A 9,299-nucleotide genomic window follows, 5' to 3' on the forward strand; every position below is an offset into this window, starting at 1 on the left:
TCAGAACTTGATGTATTGCAGGTAGTTCTTAAAGAAATTAGACACTTTTCTCTTCGCATCAGCTTTCTTGTGAGCCCTGAAGGACAAATATTTGCCCTGATGCTTATGTTTCTGGTGGCCAATGGAAAGGCCTTTACAAGATGCAACCAACAGCCGGCCAAGTCCATGAAGAAAGGCAAGAGTTTTCCTGCTCTTTATTAACATGCAGCTGCTTTGAAAGCTTTTGTATTATAAAAAGTAATAGGCTTTATAAATAAATGTGATTTGACTCAACTAATACAGTAATAGACCAACATGAAATAAAATAATAATCCCCCCCCCACACACACACACACAAAAAAATGCTCAGATGTACTTCATAACATAAATTTAAATATTACATGCACTTAAAAGACTCAGACAATTCAGGTACACACTGGATGTATCCAGAAGAAAGAAACCCGCGCTCAAATGAGTTTACAATACCAACAAAATTTAGGTAATACATACCAGAGTGACCCACTCTTTCCAGGAATGGGTCAAAGCCAACCCTTCTCACTGCATCCCGTCTGATCCAAAAAATAATTTACAACTCCATCTACTAGAAAGCAGTCATTGAAGTGCGGAAGTGGCTGATGAAACAATTTTTTAACACGTCTTAGGCAGCCGCCATCCACTTCATCTCCCTCGTTGTACTCAAAACTGAAATAATACTGATATCACCTGATACCTCACCACCAAGCTAGACAGAAAAAAAAAAAATCTGTCAAAATGAGAATGGATTCCCAATACCTCAAGCAGTAATAGTTTCATTAGTAAACTGCATTTTTTAAATTCTTATTATTTAATTTACTTAAATTACTGATACAGTCAGCCTTTGTCAGATCATATGTACCAATAATAATAATTTAAAAAAAAAAATGCTTACTATATCCAGTTCTGGAACCGCCTCCATAATCTCTACAAAGCTCTCAATCTGGGTCCCATTCAAAAATACAAAGTCATCATCAACCCACAGGAAGTATTTGTTGGTGACTTGTGATACAGCCAGATTCCTGCCTGCAAACCAGCCCTGAAAAATCACATCAGCAGCAGCGGATAGTAATCATTAGTCACATATCAGCTAACAGCAGGGCAGAAAGTACCAATAAACCACTGTAAATGTAGAAGATTTGTTGAAACAAGAGCTTTTTATAAATGTAAATCCAGAATATTTTGATTTATACCATGGTCTGTGAAGTGCGCATTCAAATCGTGTAATGCACAAGTATAGTTTACTGATGACATGTTTACTGGCGCGAGGCTGGGAAAACCTGTCACTCACATGACATCACAGCAATGGCAAACTACAATTAAAGCTGCAAGCAGCAATGAAAGGGCCCTCGCACCTGTGCCACTGCCACCCGTTGGCTTTAGGAAAAAAGAGGACGGTGGGCAATATGCATGTAAGTACATAAATATCGGAGGATAATGTCAGTAATTTGTATTTGCCACACTTCCTGTTACCAGCTGGTGGCGATATGACTATAACTAAATTTTGGTGTGTAGCTGTCTTCAGGCCAGGACTAATTATCAATCATGTGAAGTTTGAGGCAGATTGGACATTGTATGCTTGAGTTACAACAACTTCCTGTTTCATGGCGTTAATCACATACATTAGCACTGATTTAACGTGTTTCTAACATGTTTGGTACTTGTTGGCATATTTAAATGCGTTTCAGACCATATATGATGTTGTTCTGGTTAAATCTCTATGAGGAGTTAATCACAGTGTAAAACATGTAATTTCCTTTTGCCCGGAGAGAGAAGGGCTTTCCGAGTCGATTTGTTGCAGGGTCTTTTCAGGTCTGGATTGTGTTAGGTAAAACACACTCACGTTTGAGCTTGGTGGCAAAATGAAAGGAAGTCTCTTTGTCATGGCTGTAGTTAAAGTTGAAGCAGCAAAAGTCGTTGGTTGAACTTTGTGGCAAAACTTAGAACGTGAGACTCTCAACTGGAAAGAAAATTAAGTAAAAGAAAAGTGAGTGAAAGCTGGATGGCTTGAATGAGCTGCTTGTCTGTCCTTTGTTATCTTGGTCTTGTTTTTGTTTCTTCTTCTTGTTACTCCATGGTTACTCTTTATTCTGCTTACTGGTTCTTTGTCTTGGGATATGACTATTTAAACTTAGGTGTTTGTCCCACCTCTGAAAGAAGTTCTGGCCAATCAGATATAGTCTTGTTTAAAAAGGTGGCTTTCTCCACCCCCAATCATAAAATAAGTGTCATTTTGTGGAATTGTTATTTTGTAGCGTTATTCTGGAATTGCTGGCTTTGGCAGAGAGTACCGTTTTAGACATAATATCTATTAAATGGAATATGATACATTTTACACAGATTTCATTCAATCCATGATTTAAACATACCGTAGAGATTTAAATTCATTCCAAATAAAGCATACTTTAAATCAATCATTCAAAAGTTATCACATTTACATGTATTGTGGGTGTTCTAAAGCATAACTGGTTGCAGGTAGTATGTGTGGACATGATATAAAATGTATGCAGTTGAAAGATGTTTGATAAGTCTGTTTCCAATTGTTTGGAACAATTCGATGAGTTTTTCTGTAAAGTTAGGTCACACAGAAAAAACAGACCTGCATTGTCTCGGTCTCTTTTGATCTGGAGATCATAGACTCTTTATCTTCTTTTCGACCATTTGGTTTTTCACCTCTCCTTCGTCTGGAAGCATGGTGCCATAAAAAGTACCTAGCAGGGGTTTTCTGTAGATGGACTGGAGCCAAAAATTAGATTCTCTGAGTTTGGGTTTCTGGAATTGTGTTTTGAAATAATCATCTGAATGATTCATTTGTCTGGTTCGTCCAAGGTTCCTATACCCGAGTTACAACTACTTCCTGTTTCATGGCGAAACATCTAACTTTGTCAGGCCGCCACAGACACGCCCTTCAGTAAAAACTGAAGATCTTCCCAATTTAATGTTGAAAAGGCCTTTAGATTAGACTGACCAAATATGATGTTGATCTGATTAATGCTCTAGGAGGAGTTCATTAAAGTACAATGACACAGCAGCTCTTAAAGAAAATGGTGTCAATGAGATGCAAAGCACTGTTGAATATCAAGTGTCAAGTGTCCCCAACTAAGCAAGCCAAAGGCAACAGCGGCAAGGAACCCAAACTCCAACAGGTGACATCAGGTGGCAAATAGGTGTTAAAATGGAGGGGGAAAAAAAACTTGGGAGAAACCAGGCTTAGTCGGGGGACCAGTTCTCCTCTGGTGAACAGTGCTTTGTTACGATTCAGGTAGCCATCATAAGTCTGATAGGATCGCAACATTCAAAGTATTTATTCGAGTTCCATCAAGCTGAGAATCGTATTCATCACGCCAATATGGACGGTTGTTGAGAAGCTGTGCTACTGGTTGTGTCAATGAGGCCTTCACAATGGACGATCTAGTTGACTCAATCTCTGCTGACACTTCAGGGCTGCGTTGTGGTCGTGTCAAGGCGCAGGTCCTCGATCTCACCTGGATACGGCCCGGATCCGGTTGACTACGGTAAACCTTGGGATAAACAGAGAGACTAATATTAGCATAGATGCCATTCTTCTGATAATGGCCAGCTTAAAACGTTTTGGTACGTATCCTAGTGATAAAGATGAATTAACAATAATAAAAAGAGGATCTATGGCCTCTGGAAGCATCTCTTTCAATAGTTTAGTCGGGTCTAACATGTTGATTTTGACGATTTAACAAGTTTAGACAATTCTTCCTCTCCTAAAGCGGTGTATGAATTGAATTTTTCCTCAGGGACACTACGATGCACTCTGACACGATACTGTAGTAGACATTTGCATGGTTATAATTTTCTCTCCAATATTGTCAATCTTGCAAGTAAAGAAGTTCATAAAGTCATAATGATACTGCTGTACTCTTTGGAAACATCAGTTGAAGTTTTATTTCTTGGTAATGTATCCACTGTATCAAATAAATACCTAGGGTTGTGTTTATTTTCTTCTAAAAGATTTGAGAAATAAGCAGATCTAGCAGTTGTTAAGGCCTTTCTGTACTCAATCATTCTCTCTCTCTCTCCACTAAATGCAAAAAACTTCTAGTTTTGTTTTCTGGAGCGCAGAAAAATGGATTAATAGACTTGACTAGAGAAAAATAACAAGCAGATTCGCTATAGCGAATAGTATCCTCATCCAGACCCAAACGAAAACACACAAGGAGTAAGGCATCAGGCCAGCTCACCCTATGGGGAGAAACAAGAAACTCCTCCACATACTTCTCCAAAGGACGACCACTCTGCCTTAATCCCCACAGACAGTCCTCAGCCTGGATGGTGTTTTCAGTTGCAAGATCCAAATCCTTTTGGGTCTGTCCTTCTGTCACGGGCGCTGGTTGCAGCACAAATGAAAATAATCAGGATCTTGATGCAGCAGCTTTTTTTATTTAAACAAACTCAAAACTCCACCAAAAACTAGGAACAGAACAACCAAACTTTACAATGACAAGGACAAATAGAGAACTGAAGGAATCACAGGGTTTAAGTACAGAAGCAAATGAGAATAATTAACAAGAACAGCTGGTACAGCTGAACTAATGAACTAATGATGATAACCATAGAAACGTAGATATGGCGGGAAACTGAACAAAAGAAAACATGTGACTAAAGACAAACCAACTAATAAATGAACAGATCAGGGAAACAGATCCAAAACAAACTCAAAACATGTATAACCTTGACAGGAGTGTGTTTATGGGAATTTGTGTGAGGTCAGGCAGTGATTTTGGCGAGAAAGCTTGGCTCGCAGTCTCCGCTCTAATTCATCCCAAAGGTGTTCTATCGGGTTGAGGGCAGACCAGTCAAGACCAAACTCACTCATCCATGTCTTTATGGACCTTGCTTTGGGCACTGGTGTGCAGTCATGTTGGAACAGGAAGGGGCCATCCCCAAACTGTTCCCACCAAGTTGGTAGCATGAAATTGTCCAAAATGTCTTGGTATGTTGAGGCGGTCCGTGTACGTTTTGATAGTTTGTTTTCCAATTTGAAACGAAATACGCAGAAACGAGAAAACGGTCGTTTCCCGTTTTTTCGTTTGTTAAAAAAACGGAAAAAACGAGATTTTGACTCGATTTTCGTTTTTTCGGGTCACGGATAGAAAACGGAAACACGACTTCAAAACTCGTTTTCCACATGTGGGCGGTCATTACACGCCCCTTTCAGCCGATTGGTCAATCAAATCTGAGCCAGTGACGTCGTCTTCAGTTCGTTCTACAAAATAACAGTCCTCTGCCGCTATATCAGTAGATGTCATAAATCGGCTTTCTTCTGCCTAACGCGTATTTCACAGAATATTTATTTCAGAAATGTTAATCAGCACACAGACTGTTGTAATGCATAGTGAAACTGCACTACCCACACATAGGAGCGGATGAAAAGAGCAGATTAAAAAAAAAAAAGTTTTTATTTTATTCTATTTTGAATAAATAGAATAAATCACAATAAATACGTAGTGTAAGAACTTTTGAAAAACGAACAATAGCTCATCTCTCTTTATTTATTTATTTTATATGGCCTAATGCCTGCTGAATATAGGCTAATGTTAATAACCCTTTGGTTAAAAGATTGAGGGAATATGTAAAGATCAAACATTAAAGATCATAATTACAGCTACATAGCTATTTTAGTTATGACAAAAATAATATATAAATGTTAAGCCAAAACGAATTAGTTTAAAGCTGAACTGAAACAGAAACCGGCGTTATAACTAGGCCTACCTCTCTAATTTGACAAATCCAAATGTTTCAATATTCACGATTTGGAGGCTAAACTATAGCCTATTTATTATTTAAACGCTTTTATTGTAGCCTACACAGACTACTTAAAATGAGCAGTATAACTTTTTATATATTTGGTTGAATGTAGGCCTATGTTATTTTGACAATTAACAGACTGTGATGTCAAGTTACTAAAACTGATGTTGTGTGAGCGCGTGAGGCGCCGACGCGTTCACTTGAATTTTCTTATAAAAGCTGAAACAACATAAAATACTCAGACATTTATGGTCAATGTAACACCATTCGAATCTGTGAAGGGTTAAATAGGCCTATTATTTTTGTACACTCACAATAAAAACAAAACATTGCTCGTAAAATAAAGAAATTTTCTGCAGTCTCGGTTTCCTTTCTGAACTTCTCAAAAATGAACCGACACTCATATTGTCGCATTTTTTCCCCTTTCATTTTCGTAATATGTTAATTACTTAAGTGAAATAAATTTCGCGCATAGACATATGCTATTTATTCCTTTTATATAATTTAATCCTTTTTTTTTTCGTTCACAGAAGCGCGGCAGGTGGTAATGATGTTCTGTTGTTTTTTCTGCTATTTGTTCATGTAGGCTAAAACTAACCCCCTTGGATTTTTTTTGTTTTTGTTTTATGATTCACAGACATTTATCAAATTTCGTTTAATTCTAATTTAATATAATCTTGTCGGTTAATGAAACGATGATCGCATCAGTTGAAAGTCAGGGGGAAAAACAGAAATTATATTGACAAGGCAACAATAATTTTCGTTTAGTTTAAGTTTTTCAAAACATGAACTGCATACAGTAAATTTTCCCGCTGTTTAAGCCACGGATATTTACGAAATAAAATAATTATAAAGATGATAAAATATAATAAAAATAATTACAAGGATAATAAAAGTTCTATGTTTAATATACGGGAGTTTTTGTTTTGCTGTTGTCCACTAAAGCAATTGACGCAGAATCGCCAATAGCCGTTAAATCGAAATTGAAAGCAAAATGTTCAGGGCCATAGCTAATTCATTCAAAAGCGAAGGAAAGACAGAAAAAGTGAGGATAGCAAGTAAACTGTGACATATGATAATGTTCACTGTGTTCATAAAAGTGTTTAATTTAAGAGATAAAATCAGCATGGCCATTTATAAGCTAAGGGAAACTAAAAAGCCCCCCGATGGTGATACCGTTATTAGGTGTTGCCACCTAGTGGATAGCCTATTTTCTAATATGACTGCATATTTTACTGCAAGGAATGCATCTGCTAAATGATTGAATTTAAATGTATAAAATATAAACACAACATTAAAATAAGAAAAAAAAATGAGTGCAGTAGCCACTGATCTATAATAGAGAATAGTCTATCATTATAGCCTATTGATCGGTGGTAGTAGCCCAAAGGATGTCAATGTCATGCGCTTGGTAACAGATGTAGAGGAATTTACATTTTAAAAACACAATGACAGCTTAAAAACAGACAATTAAATTTACTGTAGTTTTTTTAAACTACTTTTATCTGTGCAAACATATTTCTGTGAAATACGCGTTAGGTTGCACAGAAGAAAAAGCCGATTTATGACATCTACTAATATAGCGGCAGAGGACTGTTATTTTGTTGAATGAACTGAAGATGACGTCACTGGCTCAGATTTGATTGACCAATCGGCTGAAAGGGGCGTTTAATGACGCCCACATGTGGAAAACGAGTTTTGAAGTCGTGTTTCTGTTTTCTATCCGTGACCCCAAAAAAAAGAAAATCGAGTCAAAATCTCGTTTTTCCGGGTTTTTTTAACAAACGAAAAAACGGGAAACGACCGTTTTCTCGTTTCTGCGTATTTCATTTCAAATTGGAAAACAAACTATCAAAACGTACACGGACCTGAGGCATTAAGAGTTTCTTTCACTGGAACTAAGGGGCCAAGCCCAACCCCTGAAAAACAACCACACACCATAATCCCCCTCCACCAAACTTTACACTTGGCACAATGCAGTCAGGCAAGTACCGTTCTCCTGGCAACCGCCAAACCCAGACTCGTCCATCGTATTTCCAGACGGAGAACTTGTGTGATACACAATTTTTCACAAAGCTCTGCACGGTAATAAATATGTGGTTGTTACCTTGAAATTAAATCATATTTCTGATTTGATTAAAATCACTTAATTTAGATGTTTTACCTGATAAAGCTTTTACAGCATGTAGTGTTGTCTGAAAGAAAGAAAGAAAGAAAGAAAGAAAGAAAGAAAGAAAGAAAGAAAGAAAGAAAGAAAGAAAGAAAGAAAGAAAGAAAGAAAGAAAGAAAGAACAGATTCTAGCCATGAAACCACACACACATGACAGTTATTACAAAGACCATCCAACAGTAGAACATTACATTTAAAGCTGTTTGGTTTGACTGTTTTATTTAAAGAGTCCACAAAGAAACAATGATATTTGTTGTTCATGAAGCTTTAAAGTCAGGAAGATAGAACTTATTGAGAACTAAGCAGCATTGTCAACTGCAAAGGATTAACTTAAAGGGATAGTTCACCCAAAAATTAAAGTTCTATTCCACACCCATTTCATTTTCTTCTGTGGAACACAAAAGAGGATTTCTGCAGTAAGTTAGGGTCCAGTGTCTTTGACTTTTCATTGTATAGTATGAAGAAAAAAACATTTGTCATTTGTGTTCAACATATCAGTCATAATGGCAACTTGATGTACGTCGTATCACAAACTGCCTCGACTGAAAGCCTCAGATTTCTCTCGGAGAGAAGGAAAAAGGGGAGGACTGGAGTTTTGTCTCTGACAATGTCTTCATTCATCTCAGGCTAATATTATACATGTTTCAAAAGGAAATGTCCACTTAGTCCTCCAGAGCACAGGCTCACAACCACACCTTTGATTCCAGGCCTTGTCAAAATAGTCATCGGAAGATTTACAAGGATAACACCATCAGTCTTGAAAGTAAGTGTCGGGCCCCTGGAGGCCCAGGTAAATAAATTCACAAGTCAAAGACAAACTGGTATCCATCAGGATTCAGAGGACTCGACAGATAAGCTGATTTCTCACCACATTCTCAAGGATTGTTAACCGAGATTGTTTCTAACACATGATGAGAATGGAAAGATATTTTTACTTACAGGTTGGAACAGACTTTTCAATGTTAGATGTACTGATGTAAATGAGATGTTGAGTCTGTAGATGGCGCTCTAGAGCTACAACCTGGTCACTAATGTTGGAATCTGTTCAGCAAATAAGCTGGTTTTCCTGTTTTGGAATGATAATTTAAGAATGAAAGTTTTTAATTCCTGCAATTCATTAAAAAAAAAAAAAAAATAGTTGCTTGTTAATTTATGGTTGTTGTTTTTTTTTTAATTTGATGTTTTTAGGGGCCAATCACCGAAGGTGCTTTAGCCCCTATTGTATCTGTTAGATTCATTATTCTTCTTCTTCCCCAATGGGAGTCTATGGCAGACCTATCAACGGAACATGAGAAAATGATTAAATTTGGCAGACTTGTAGAGATGCTCATGAAAAGTG

General features: G+C 37.2%; 1 pseudogene; it reads right to left on the reverse strand.

Moving 5' to 3' along the window:
* On the reverse strand, positions 1-7,819 carry LOC137004298 (beta-1,4 N-acetylgalactosaminyltransferase 2-like; annotated as a pseudogene).
* Between the last annotated feature and the right edge of the window lie 1,480 nt (positions 7,820-9,299).

Source organism: Chanodichthys erythropterus, chromosome 3 (assembly GCF_024489055.1).
Source record: "Chanodichthys erythropterus isolate Z2021 chromosome 3, ASM2448905v1, whole genome shotgun sequence".
Taxonomy (NCBI): Eukaryota; Metazoa; Chordata; class Actinopteri; order Cypriniformes; family Xenocyprididae; genus Chanodichthys; species Chanodichthys erythropterus.